Source organism: Panthera leo, chromosome B2, assembly GCF_018350215.1.
Source record: "Panthera leo isolate Ple1 chromosome B2, P.leo_Ple1_pat1.1, whole genome shotgun sequence".
In the NCBI taxonomy this organism is placed as follows: Eukaryota; Metazoa; Chordata; class Mammalia; order Carnivora; family Felidae; genus Panthera; species Panthera leo.
Genome location: NC_056683.1, coordinates 111949961 through 111964454, shown reverse-complemented (window position 1 = coordinate 111964454; position 14494 = coordinate 111949961). Strand labels below are relative to the sequence as shown.

The 14494-nt window shown below is 36.4% G+C and overlaps 1 pseudogene; it reads right to left on the bottom strand.

Annotated features, from left to right (window-relative positions):
• Positions 1–11870: 11870 nt before the first annotated feature.
• LOC122220896 lies at positions 11871–12029 on the bottom strand (annotated as a pseudogene).
• Positions 12030–14494: the final 2465 nt, after the last annotated feature.

Below are 14494 nucleotides of genomic sequence, written 5' to 3'. Positions count from 1 at the left end.
TTCTTGGCATATAAGAATATAAAAGGATGATCATTATCTTATTTTCAAATTCTAAGATCATAGTCAGATATTTCTTTCCTAAACAGATGGGAGCTAATACATTGTTTCTTAAGAGGTACATAATATTAAAAACAGAAAAACAGAATATGTTGGCAAGAGAATGTATAGCAGTGGCAGAATTTACTAAATTGTACTTGTCATGATAGCATGATGACTTAAGTATATTGAAGAATAGGGGTACCTGGGTGGCTCAGTCTTTTAAGCATCCAACTCTTGGTTTTGGCTTGGGTCATGATCTCACAGTTCCTGAGTTTGAGCCCTGCATCAGGCTCTGTGCTGACAGTGAGGGACCTGCTTGGGATTCTCTCTCTCCTTCTCTCTCTGCCCCTCTCCTGCTTGTGCTCTGTCTCTGTCTCTGTCTCTGTCTCTCTCTCAAAATAAATAAATTAATTAAAAATACATATTGAGGATAAATTTAGTAGAAGAAATTTAAAAGTTTACCATATCAATTTTAAGGCACATCTGAAAAATAATAGGAGAAACATTCAAATGAATTTCTATTAATGTGTGTTTCACTTAGAGTTTATAATCATGACTCAAAAATTTAGTTGAAGTATCAGGACTTAGAGGTAACTTAGTAAAAAATCACTCATATGCAATCAATCTTTCATGTATAGATAGAAAATTTGAGAAAGTACATAAAGTAATTGTCTAAAAACTGGCAATGTTTAGACAAATACAGTTATAATAGTTGTTGTGTGATTTTTTTTAAAGCAAAATAAATACTCTAAATGCATGGGCAAGATTTAATAATACATGACAGGAAGATAGTCCAATTTTTTTAAGGAACTAACAATACTTAATAATATGAGACAATATACTAGTCGGACCAAATATGTTAGGGAAGTATTATAGGAGATTGGTAAAGGGAAGGATCTAGTCTTAGAGTAGTCAGAAGAACTTTTGAAAGAAATGAAGGTTCCAGTTGGATTTCAAGATAATTGAGGGACGCTCCTAGTGAAGGAATTTAAGAGAGACCTGTGGATAGGAGTTGCAAAAAGAAATAAAAGAAATAGAGGTGGTAGTTTTGGCCTTTATAGAACTTCCTTATAAATGAAGGACTATATACACAGAAAAAAATCCCAGTAAATATTTTTTAGGATCATATTTTATGGGCAATGCAAATACCGTGGACTATCTCTGTACAAAACTAAGGAAGCATTAGAATGGCAGTGCTATTTGGGGGTAAATTAGGGGAGGATTGTGGAAGAAATGGGTTCAGAATTACAGGGGAAAGTGAACCTCTGGCATGAATTTCTTAGACTTTGACATTCTCACAAAAGTATTTGATCGCCCAGTAAATACATCTTGACTGTTCATTTTGTAGCAGGTTTTCAAAGCTTAATAAACTGAATTTGAAAGGTTTTTCCCTTTATTGTTCATTATAAATGTAACTTGTAATTGCTACAATGAACCATAATTACCTAAAGCCAGATTAGATGAAATCTAAGTGCCATTACTATCTCTCTTAATTAGAAAAGGCAAGCTCACGGGAAAAGGTAAATTGATCTGATGATGCTGGCTTTTACTTAAGCAGAGCAAGGACATTCAAGGGAAGTGAGACTACAATATTCTAATTCTAAGCTTATTAATTAACTAAAAAGTTTACCATTATAAGAGCTATTATTACTGCTATTTGGGGGTCACATCCCAATTTTCTGAAAGCTATAGTTTTTTGGTTTTTTTTTTCCTGTTAAAAATCCTTTTTTCATGTGTGTGTCCAATGAAAATCCCTCTTCTGATAATAAAATAGAGAAAAAGAATGGCTTTATGGTTGGGACCAGTGAATGGGCTTCCCCAATTTAATATTCACATATTTATCTTTCTCTTCAATTGTATGCCAGTCATTTATTTTTTTTTCCAGTATCTCGATTTACAAAGGAAGGTAACTCAAACCCAGCCGAGATGGAGGAAACGAAAGAAGTAACCTTCTGTTTCTGTACAGAGAAAATAGTTCTGCAAATATAAAGACTTGCCATATTTGCTTTTTTCATTTGTAGGCCTCTTTTATTACTGAAGAGGTAATAAATGATTCCCAGAGAATTATATAGATGAATTGCTTCCACTGTCAAGATAATAAAAAACAAAGCCAAAAAACAAGAAAAGAATTATGCAGGCCTTCTGCCTGTGCACTCTCAGAACACAATTTCTTTTTTTTTTAAGGTTAAAAAAAATTGTTTAACATTTATTTATTTTTGAGAGACAGAGACAGAGCATGAGAGGGGGAGGAGCCGCGTGAGAGAGGGAAACACAGAATTCGAAGCAGGCTCCAGGTTCTGAGCTGTCAGCACAGAGCCCAATGAGGGGCTCCAACCCACAAACCTTGATGACCTGAACTGAAGTCGGATGTTTAAACCACTGAGCCACCCAGGCGCCCACAGAGCATAATTACTGCACTGTCATGAGGCAAGATCTTCCCATGAAGCTCAGGGCTTCGAGGGACAGCTAGCACCAGACTCAAAGGGCTCACTGGGAGAATTTGAACATATTTTAATATAGCAGGGACATTTCACTTTTCTTTCGTTATGGTCAAACAGGACTCACGAACTTTTTCTGATGAAGTAGTCAAAGGGGGTAGAAGGGTACAGTCTTCTCTTCTACATATTTTATACTGGAGTTGGGATACAATATGGTATGATGCCTAAGGGTATCACATTTGTAGTAAGAGAACTCAGGGTTTGAATTAGTCTTGCTGTGTGACCTTAGAGAACTCCTTTTTTTTTTTTAAGCAAAAACAATGTTGCTACAAAACAATATAAGCCAATTGTAATAAAAACATTCAAACCATATCTAACAAATACAGAAAAAAAAATGATTTCTTTTTTCTCTTTCACTCTTACTTCTCGGAGGAAACCATGTTTACAACAAGCCCAAAGGGACCTTTTTCTTTTTTTCATTAAAAAATTTTTTTAATGTTTATTTATTTTTGAGAGAGACAGAACAGAATGTGAGTAGGTTAGGGGCAGAGAGAGAGGGAGACACAGAGAGCCCAATGCAGGGCTCGAACTCACGAGCTGTGAGATCGTGACCTGAGCCAAAGTTGGACACTCAACCGTCTGAGCCACCCAGGTGCCCCCAAAGCGAACTTTTTCTATACATATGCTTTTTCTATCATGTGGATGCTATTTTTTATTAAAAACAACAACAAAAAAGGGATTTCACTTATCTAACAGAAATACTTCTACTGAAAATTATGTAATTATGTGGGTGAGTGGTGTTCTCGACTTTAAAATGGGCTGTTAATTCTTACTTCAAAGGAATTTGAAGAGGATTTGATGACTTAATGAAAGCCTTATCCTGAGGAATTAGAAAATCATCTCCCTCTTTAATTGCTTTTAAACATATCATTTAAAGTAAAATCTTCTGGTTGACCTTCCAGAATTTTCTGGAAGCTCTGTTATTTCTTCATAGTGCCACATCATTAGTTTATCTACCCTGGAGCATGCCCTATCACGGCCTCCATATTTCTCACAAGCCCTCAATTACATGTAATTTTTAAATTTCTGTACATCTGTAGAAGTTCCTACTTAGCAAAATATTATTATGCCAAATAATAAACAGACTTTTTAAAAATAGTAGCAAAATATATAAAACATAAATTTTAACATTTTAACCATTTTTAAGTGTACAGTTCAGTGGCATTAAGTAACATTCATAATGTCATGTAACTGTCACCACCACCTATTTCCAGAACTTTTTCACCATAGGAGAAACTCAAAAAGGACCTTTTTTTAAAAAAAAAAAGTCTTTATATTTTTTTCTCCTTTTTTTATTATTTTATTTTAGAGAGAGAGCACGCAAGCAGGGGAGAGGGGCAGAGAAGGAAGAGAGAGAGAGAGAGAGAGAGAGAGAGAGAGAGAGAGAGAGAATCTTAAGTAGGCTCCATTCTCAGCACAGAGCCTGACTCAGGGCTCAATCCCATGAACCTGGGATCATGACCTGAGCCCAAATCAAGAGCTGGACTCTCAACCAATTAAGCCACCCAGGTACCCCAAAACAGACTTTATTTTTTAAAGCAGTTTTAGGTTCACAGAAAAATTGAGTGGATAGTACAGAGATTTCCCACATGCCTATCTCACCCACCCCTGCCGTATGCATAAATCTCCCTCATTACCAGCATCTCCCACCAGGGTGGTACATTTGTTACTATTGATGAACCTACATCAATGCATCATTATCACCCAGAGTCCAGAGTTTACATTAGGTTTCATTCTTGGTGTCCTACATTCTGTGGATTGGGACAGAAGTATAAACTACATGGGGGTGCCTGACTGGCTCAGTCAGTAAAACATGTGATTTCTGATCTTCAGGTCATGAGTTCAAGCCTCATACTTGGTGCAGAGCTTGTTTTTTTTTTAAAAAAAAGTATAGATGACATGTATCCCTCATTGTGGTACTATGCGGAGTATCTTCACTGCCCTAAAAATCCTGTGTTCTCTGCCTCTTCATTCCTCTTCCACCGCACCCCCTGGAAACCAGTGAACTTTTCACGATCTCCATATTGCCTTTTCCAGAGTGTCATATAGATTGGAATTATACAGTATGTAGTTTTTTTCAGATTGGCTTCATTTAATTATTGCATTATTATTAATGCATTAATATGCATTTAAGTTTTTTCCATGTCTTTCCATGGCTTGAAAGTTTATTTCTTTTTCATGCTGAATTATACTCCATTGTCTCCATGTACCCATAGTTTATTTATCCATTCACCTACTGAAGGACATCTTGATGGCTTCCAGTATGCTCACTTTGGTAACTATTTTTTTTTTAATTTTCTTTTTTTTTTTTTGAGAGAGAGAGCACAAGTGAGCGAGGGTCAGAGAGGGAGAGAAAAAGAATCCCATGGGGTGCAGAGAAAGAGGGAAAGAGAGAGGGAAAGAGAGTACAGAGCCCAGAGTGGGGCTAGAGCTCACTCAAAGCAGGGCTCAAGCTCACCCGATGAGGGGCTCGAACTCATGATCTGTGAGGTCATGGCCTGAGCTGAAGTTGAATACTTAACCAAGTGAGCCACCCAGGCGCCACTCACTTTACTAATTGTTAATAAAGTTTCTAGGGATGGCTGGCTGACTTGGTAGAGCACGGGGTCATGAGTTCAAGCGTCATGTTGGGCACAAAGCTTACTTAAAAATAAATAAATAAATAAATAAATAGTCTATAAATCTGCATGTGCAGGTATTTGTGTGGACATAAGTTTTCAGCTTCTTTGGGTAAATACCAAGGAGAGGGTTGTGGAATCCTATGGTGAAAGTATGTTTAGTTTTGTAACAAACTGCCACACTATCTTCCAAAGTAGCAGTACTATTTTACATTCCTTTTGGAAATGAAGGAGACTTCATTTGCTGCTATCAGTGTTGGGGATTGTGGCCATTCTAATAGGTATGTCGTAATATCTCAGTGTTTAAATTTGCATTTACCTGATGACATGCAATGTGTAGCCCCTTTTCATGTGCTTATTTGCTCTCCCTATGCCTTCCTTGATGAAAGGTTAAAACAGACTTTCTTTGTAAGAATTTTTAAAAAGTTATTAACTCAGAAATCATGTTGAAAAATTTATGCAGTTTTCCTCAAAGTTGGGAAAGTACGTAATGAGACAAAGTATAGAATGTCATCTAAACGGTTATTTAAGTTTTCCTTTTTAGCCACAGCTTTTAAAATAATGTAAAAGTAGGACGCAAGTATCCTACAGTGAATGCATGTAGAACCAAGGTAGGAATAGAAGGCAGAAGGACAAATTAGTCAATAAATATACCTTCCACATCTTGTTGTCCTATTTTTTCATCCTAGTTCAAATTGTATTTCCTCAAGGAAATCTTCCTTGTTAACCTTCATCAGAAATAGTCTCTCTTTTTCCTGAAATATGCTTAGCTTTTAGTTTCCTCCACTGTGCTTTTACTTTGTGTCTCATTTAGAACATATCTCCTCTCCCAGAGAACTGGTTCCTGGAGAACAAGCTCCTATTCATTCATGAATGGGATATTTTATTGTATGTCTATGATAAAATGTTGATCTTTTTTTAAAGTGTATTTATTTATTTTGAGAGAGAGAGAGCATGAGCACAGGAGGTACAGACAGATAGGGAGAGAGAGAATCCCAAACAGGCTCCACACTGGCAGCACGGGGTCTGACACAAGAAATTGTGAAAACCTTATAAATAATAAAGTCCATCACAAAAAGACTAACACTTATATGAGGTTCCTAAAGTAGCCAGATTCATAGAGGCAGAAAGAATCTCATGAACTGTGAGATAATGACCTGAGGCGGAATTGAGAGTCAGATGCTAACTGGATTGAGCCACCCAGCACCCCGATATAATGCTTATCTTAATCTCACTTTGAAGTCCATTTACTTCTGTATTAAAAGTTAGTTTTTCCTGAACCACCAAAATAATTTTTAAAAAGAAGAACAAAGTTAGAAGTCTCAGATCCCTGATTTCAAAATTAATTCTATAAAGCAATAGTAATCAAAGCAGTGTGGGACTGGCATAAAGACAGACATATAGACCAATGGAATAGAGTGGAAAGCCCAGAAATAAACCCTCATGTACGTGGTCAAAGATTTTAGACAAGGGGTGCCAAGATGACTCAATGAGAAAAAGACAGTCTTTTTAACAAATGATGTGAGGAAAACTGCATTTATAGATGCAAAAAAAATAGTATTGGACCTCATCAAAATTAAAAACTTTTTAATTTTCAAAGAACACTAAGAACAGAATGAAAACAACCCTTCAGAACAGTAGAAAAATTGCAAATCCTACAATTGATAAGGGATCGATATCAGAATATATAAAGAACTCCTACAACTCGATAATAAAAAAAAAAAAAACAAAAAACCCGAAACAATCACAAAGGTCTTGAGTAGGTTTTTCTCCAAAGAAGATATGCAAAGAGCCAGCAAGCCCGTAAAAAGATGCTCAACATCACTAATCATTAGGAATATGCAAATCTCAACCACAGTGGGGTACCACTTCATTGCCATAACGATAGCTATCATGAAAATAACAGAAAATAACAAGTGTTGGGGAGGATGTGGAGAAATTAGAACCCTCGTGCATTGTTGGTGGGAATATGAAATGGTGCAGCTGCTATGGAAAACGGTATGGTAATTCCTCAACAAATTAAACAAAATTAGATATGATCCAGGCATTTCCACTTCTGGTTATACACCTTCAAAATGTCAAAGCAGGAACTCAGATTATTACTTTACACTCATATTCATAGCAGCATTACTCGCAGTAGCCAAAATGTGGAAGCAATGCAAGTGTTCATATACAGATGGAGGGATGAAGATAAAATGGGGTATATACATACAGTGGGATATTATTAATGGGATATTATTCAGTCTTCACGTGGAAAGAAATTGTGACACTTATGATATGGATGAACCTTGAAAACATTATAAACAATAAAGTCCATCACAAAAAGACTAACACTTATATGAGGTTCCTAAAATAGCCAGATTCATAGAGGCAGAAAGAATGATGGTTGCCAGGGGCTGGGGGATGGAGGGATGAGGAGTTCATGTTTAATGATAAAGAACAGCAGGTGGAAAGGAAGATGGAACATGGCGGTGATGGCTGCACAACTGTGTGAATGTACTTAATGCCACAGAACTGTGCACTTAACAGTGGTCAAAATGCAAATTTTGTTATATTTATTTTGGCACAAAAATTTGATTTTTGCTCTTCAGTCTTATTTTCTTTATTTTCCTAGATGTCTAAAAGTAGGTCTGATGAGAAATAATGAGACTTTTTTTTTTCCTCCTCATTTCCATGTTTACTGGCATCCTTCTGGACCTTGTTCGTAGACAAAAATGATCTAGTGAGATTTAATCAATTATACTCTGGAAGCATCTGTGCCATCTATAATTTTTTCCAGAATGGAAAATCAACAACAGAATCCTTGAGCGCAAAGATAATCAAATCTAACTCCCCAGTTTTACAGACAAAGATGCTGAGCCCCAGGGGGATTTCGTGACTTGAGGAGATAACGCAGCTGCTCTCTGATGCTGTGGGTCCACTGGCATTACTGCTTTAACAGAAGCCAGGTTTACAGACTGTGTACTTCTTGTGGTGCAAATCATATTAGCTAGGAAAACAAAGTTCTGATAAATTCAGTAAACAAAACAGGCATTACGAAAACAGGATTAGGAAGGGGCTCAAAGAAGCCTCGAGGCTTTGAAGATTTGGAGCTTTTGATCCCTGCTTACAGCACTCAGTAGTTGCATGACCAAGGGCACTCGACCGCTCACTTCTCTCTGATGCAAATTGGATTTAATTGCAGGGCACCCAATCTAGACCTCCTATGAAATTAAATGAGATAGTACATGTACTGTGTCTGGCGTGGAACACACACTCTTATCAATGTTAATCTTTGCTGTATATAATCTGAAGTTATCTGTTCCATAAGGAAAGAATGGGCTGGGTTTGTTGGTTTGCTTGTTTGCTGGCTTTTCATAAATTTATCAGAACATAAGGGAAGTAGTTAATGGAAACATGTTCTTGAAGAGGAAAAATCATTTCCCCTGAGAAACCAGGCAGAGATGCATTTAAAGGGAAGTAAGCAGGAACATGGGAACTCGCAGGTTGAGTAAAGGTCTCTGGGCCTCCTCTAAACTGACTCCATACCTTTCTTTTCCTCTGGCTGACCTCAGGGCATTGCGGCTTCCTTCCTTCATCATGGTCAGGTCAGCTGGTCAGTCTTAACTGTCCTGTGGCTCCTTTCTCCCTTGAGCCAGCCAGGAAAGAAGACATCATCTCTCAGATCTGCCTGTTTTGGCGGTCACTAAACAAGCGGACAGGGGCTTTTCATTTTTAGGGTTTTATTGTATTCACTACAGAAAAACAAAATAAAATGTTGAAGAGGAGTAAAAGAAATGTCAAAAGGCTCTCATTGTGCTCACATCCTTGGTTATGCTAAATGTTTTACAAATGGAATTAAATTTGCCTTCTTCAGAGTCAGTTTCTACTTTTAGATGACCCTCTAGAATGATCTATTATTGTTATTTCTGATTCTTTTATTCTAAAAATGGAGCAACCCAAATTCATAGAACAGCTATGTTATCACAACTCCAGAATTGTAAAATTGTTGTGCTATAATCTTTGTTTTTTTTGTCTTTTGTATTTATGGATTTTGTTGACCAAATTGCTGCCTTAAACGCCTAGGAAACTGTGCTAAGAGATATTATTCTTAGATATTCTTTATGGAATTTGGAAGAGTTGAAAAGTATTAAATAGTAAACTTATTCATAATTATTTATGCATACTAAAAACTTATTAGCTATAATAACTTGAGGTTTGTGGGTCCAACCAGACTGTAGGATCTTTAAGGAAAACAACATTGTCTCCTCCATGCTTCTCTAATAGAAGTTGTAGACACACAACAGATGATTGTTGAAGGGTCTAATAAGTAAACGAATGAATAGAACAGTAATGAACTGCCTTACTCATTAATATTACTATAGCCTTGATTATTTTTTCATTATATATTTTCATTATATATTTCATTATATATTTCTCATTCATCTTTTATGCATTTTTTAATGTTACAACATTTTGATTGAGTTCTTTTATTAAAAAAAAAATTAGTTAAGGCAATAATGCCACAATGCCTGGCATTCTTTAACCCCAGGCTCATTATCTCTGTTCTATGGGAACAGATTAATTTTAGCCACAATCATGTATCATTGATTAAGAACATTCTGGGTCACGTCAGGGATTGAAGCTGGGAAAGGAGCAGCCTGGTGCCATCCCAGAGTGAGTTGAAACAATGAATTTACTAAGTATGCAGGACTAGGTCCCAGGCTTAAGGTGACATCAGTGAGCATCAGACTCCCATGGGGACTGATCTGACAGAGATGCCCAAAGGTTTTCTTTCTATTATCAACTTGCTTTCTTTTTATCTTTAGCCATCTTTTTTTTTTTTTTACATTAATTTATAATTGTTCGATTGTCAATTTTTTTTCTTTTTTACCTCATTTTGTTTTTGGTCATTTCCTTTATCATAAATTAAAGTTTCTTTTAACATTATTTTCTGTCACTCAAAGCCTATGAGAATATTCACAAAGTACAATTACTTTGTGAAAGAAATATTGCAGAAATCTGACATGATTTGTAATCATTTTGTTGCTGGAGCAGGACCAGTAGTTTGTCATGTACAGAAAAAAAATTTTTTTTTTGTTTGCTGCTGTCTGGGACATAACTGCTAAGTCTAATGTGGCCTACGATTCTCTTGCTCCTTTTCCAAGAAAGGAATTACAATTACCACAGAAATTAAATCTATGGTCATACATCACTTCTAGGAATAATAATACCATCTCCATTTAACAGAATTATGTATAAAAGTTCAGAAAATATAGAAGCATGATTAAATTAAAAAAAAAAAACTTCTAAAACCTAGCTGGTCAATTTAACATCTAAATTCTAAGTTCCTTTTATTTTTTTTAAATCTTTTTTAAGGTTTATTTATTTTGAGCAAGAGTGAGAGAGCAGGGGAAGGGCAGAGAGAAAGAATCCTAAGCAGACTCTGCAGTCAGCATAGAGCCTGATGCAGGGTTCGAACCCACAAACCCCACCAACTCCACAAATGGTGAGATCATGACCTGAGCTGAAATCAAGAGTCAGATACTTAACCGACATAGCCATCCAGGTGCCCTGTAAATTCTAAGTTCCTTTGAAAATAAGAGGAAGTTTAAGAATTCTGTTCATGTGAAGGAAAGGGTAGAGAGGCAGCATTTCTGTGACCCTAGTCACATGTCCTTCTCCAGGATCACTTTATCAATAAGCTCATAGTCCTCTCTTAATTCAGACATTGATCAATTTACTGAAATTATTTCCTTATAATATCGGTTCACATTTCTGTTTTCCAGCTTTCCTGTTGACTAGTCTAGAGCTGGTCCATGTGAAGAATTTTAATTTTTATTCCAGATATTGTTACTTGAGTTATTGTTAAATTTTACATTACCTCAGTTAAGCTTCCCTTTTAGTGTATGTTGACCTCTGATTTACAGGCAATATGCAGATGCAAGGGCTGCTCGTTTCTCAAGTGCTTTCTGCCAAGCTTTCATTAGCATTTGGTTAAGGTGATTCAGTGACAAATGGACATTACCATTTACTCAGTACTAAAAAGATGAGTGCAATTGGCAATTCACCAAATAGTGGAAGAACTCATCCCAGGATATGGAAAATGTTTTGTAGGAAAGAAAGTGGCAAAAGGCAACAATGGAAGAAGGTGTTAATTCATTGTCCTTAGTACAAATGGTGAATTTATGACACTGAGGTCTGAGTTCTAGTGATAGCCCTGCATGTTCAGGGAACAAGGAAGAGAATAAGGTAGCTAAAGGGAACAAGCAAGGGGGAGAATAACAGGAGTTGACATCAGAGGTAGGTAACAGTATCATTTTAGCATCTGTGTTAAGAATGGACTACAGGTTGGGGTGCCTGGGTGGCTCGTGTCCGACCTCGGCTCAGGTCATGATCTCCCGGTCTGTGTGTTCAAGCCCTGCATCCGCCTCTGGGCTGACAGCTCAGAGCCTGGAGCCTGCTTCAGATTCTGTCTCCCTCTCTCTCTGCCTTTCCCCCACTTACACTCTCTTTTTCTCTCTCTCTCTCAAAAATAAATAAACATTAAAAAAAAAGGACTATAGGCAAAAATGTTGAATCAAGGATGAATATTACAGTACAAACATTATAATACCTCAAAGTAAAAACGAGAGTGGCATGGATTAAGTGGTAAGTGATCAGATAATGGATAGGTTTTGAAGACAGAACCAATGAGATTTGCTGATACAGAAGATGTGGAAATTGACAGAAAGAGAGGATTCATTCTATATTTATTGACTCAATATATGTGTCAGACATTGTGCTGAGTATCTTGGCCTAGAAAGGTAAAAAAACACAGTCCCTGCTTTTCAATTAGCAATAATCGCGCCTCGGATAAACCTCATTGGCTACGATACTGCCACTGCGCAAAGCTAGTCCCTGCTTTTAAGGAGCGGATGGCCTAGTATGTTTTGTTGTTTTTTCCAGACTTTTCGACTGCATGGTAAAAAAAAAATTTCATCTAGTTTTGCACATATAGTATCTGCAACTATAACAAAAGTTTCAATAAACTATATTTACCCATAAAAGGTAAGACATAAAAAATCGATGTGAAATTTTATTTTAGTAGTAGAAGAAGACAATGTTATTTTATATTTTATTTTATTTTAAAAATGCTGGTCGAGGCGCCTGGGTGGCTCAGTCGGTTAAGCGGCCGACTTCGCTCAGGTCACGATCTCGCGGTCCGTGAGTTCGAGCCCCGCGTCGGGCTCTGTGCTGACAGCTCAGAGCCTGGAGCCTACTTCGGATTCTGTGTCTCCCTCTCTCTGACCCTCCCCCGTTCATGCTCTGTCTCTCTCTGTCTCAAAAGTAAATAAATGTGAAAAAAAAAATTAAAAAAAAAAAAATGCTGGTCAAAATCCACTAAATCAATGGTTCTCAAACATTTTGGTCTCCGGAGCTCTTTATACTCTTAATAATTATTAAGTACCCTAAAAAAGCTTTTATTTGTCTGGTTTATACAAATTGATGTTTACCATATTGTAAGTTAAAATGGATAACTAAAAATATATTTATTTTAAAATGACAATAATAAGCCTATTATATGTTAATGTAACTTAATTTTAATGAAACATATTCTTAAGATAGCCCACTCAAAAATTAGTGAAAAAGAACATTGTTTTACATTTTTGCAGATCCCTTTAATGTATAAGACAACTAGATTCTTGTATCTTTTCTGTATTTACTTGGTTGAGATACACTATTTAAACTCAAGTAGATGAAGAAAGTCTGGCTTTACACAGATACATTGTTAGAAAAGGGAATAGCATTTTAACAGCCTTTTGAAGGTAATGGTGGATTCTCTTTGTTACTACACCAAGTTCAATGAATGTAGTTTCTTAAAGGTTACTTGCATCATGAAATCTGAAACTGTGTCAATGAACTTTTATGCATTTTTATTAAAATCCATTGGCCTGTCTTGCACTTTGAATGGATCTTTTACCCATTCATGACTTTGGCATATCATACACTGGTCACTTGGAAAATACTGGTTCACTGAATTATGAAGATTTTCTAAATGTTTATAAACTGCATTATATAGTATCAAAAATTGCATTTGTTAATATTACCATTCATCTCATCAGAAAAGTCATTAAATATCAGGAAGTGTCAAGTTCATCGTCGTGGATATAAATTTTCAAAACTTCCAATTTTTGCTGGAGACTTTGAATTTTATAATGGCAACAATGATACACACTCTTTCTGTTCATATCCAAGTAAGTGGTGGCCACATACCCTAGATTTAATAACAATGGTTTCTCAGTTTTCCTTTTAAATTAAAATTGTATGTCATTTAAAAAGTATGTAGTTCCTCTGGTAGTTCAATTGCACAAGAATTTTCCTTGAGGGACACCTGACTGGCTCAGTTGGTGGAGCATGAGACTCTTGATTATGGGGTTGTGGGTTCAAGTCCCACGTTGGGTGTAGAGATTACTTAAAAAATAAAATAAAATCTTAAAGAAAAAAGAACTTTCCTTGAGACAAATTTTACTTCACAATTTCCATATTGTGTCACAGAGTATTGAAAAGATATATACTTCAGATTTAACAAAAGTAATAGTTTCACTGTTTCTTTCACCAAGGACATTCTTAAGTGAAATTGGAATTTTTTTAAGTTTAATTTTTTAAAAATGTTTTTATTTTTGAGACAGAAAGAGCACGTGTGTGCATGCGCACAAGCAGAGGAGGGGCAGGGAGCAGGGGGACAGAGGATACGAAGCGGGTTCTTGCTGACAACAAAGGACCCAATGCAGGGCTTGAACTCACGAACAGTGTGATCATGACCTAAGCGGAAGTCAGATGCTTAACCGACTGAGCCACCCAGGTGCCCTAATTAGCACTTTTTTTTTTTAAAACTGTGGATGCATTGCAATGAAGAATAAAGTGTCTACTAGTACAGTTTGGTGCTACTGCTTTGATTTTTGCTAAAGGCACACAGTTTTACCCACTATTCCTTTTGCACCATGATTGTGGAATACCATATAATATTAAGTCGCAAATGTCAACACAGTGGGAACGGCAAATAACATCTTATTATTATTATGAAAATAGTTTTGACCTAATGGACCCCCCTGAAAATATCTTGAGACCGCCCCCATCTCCCTTCTAGTTTCCATAGACCACACTTTGGGAACTATGAGGCTAAACTGGACTGGGCAGATAGCCAACCTCAGTTTGACGTAGAGAACGCATTAAAGCAGGAAAACAAAAAAAGAAATTAATGTGAAGGAAATGAAAAAAATATATGGATTTTAGTTTTATCCTTAGCAACTAAGGTCGTGGCTAATAACTGGATGAGAGATAATTCAATTTAAGTTTATCCAATTTCAAAAACCATAT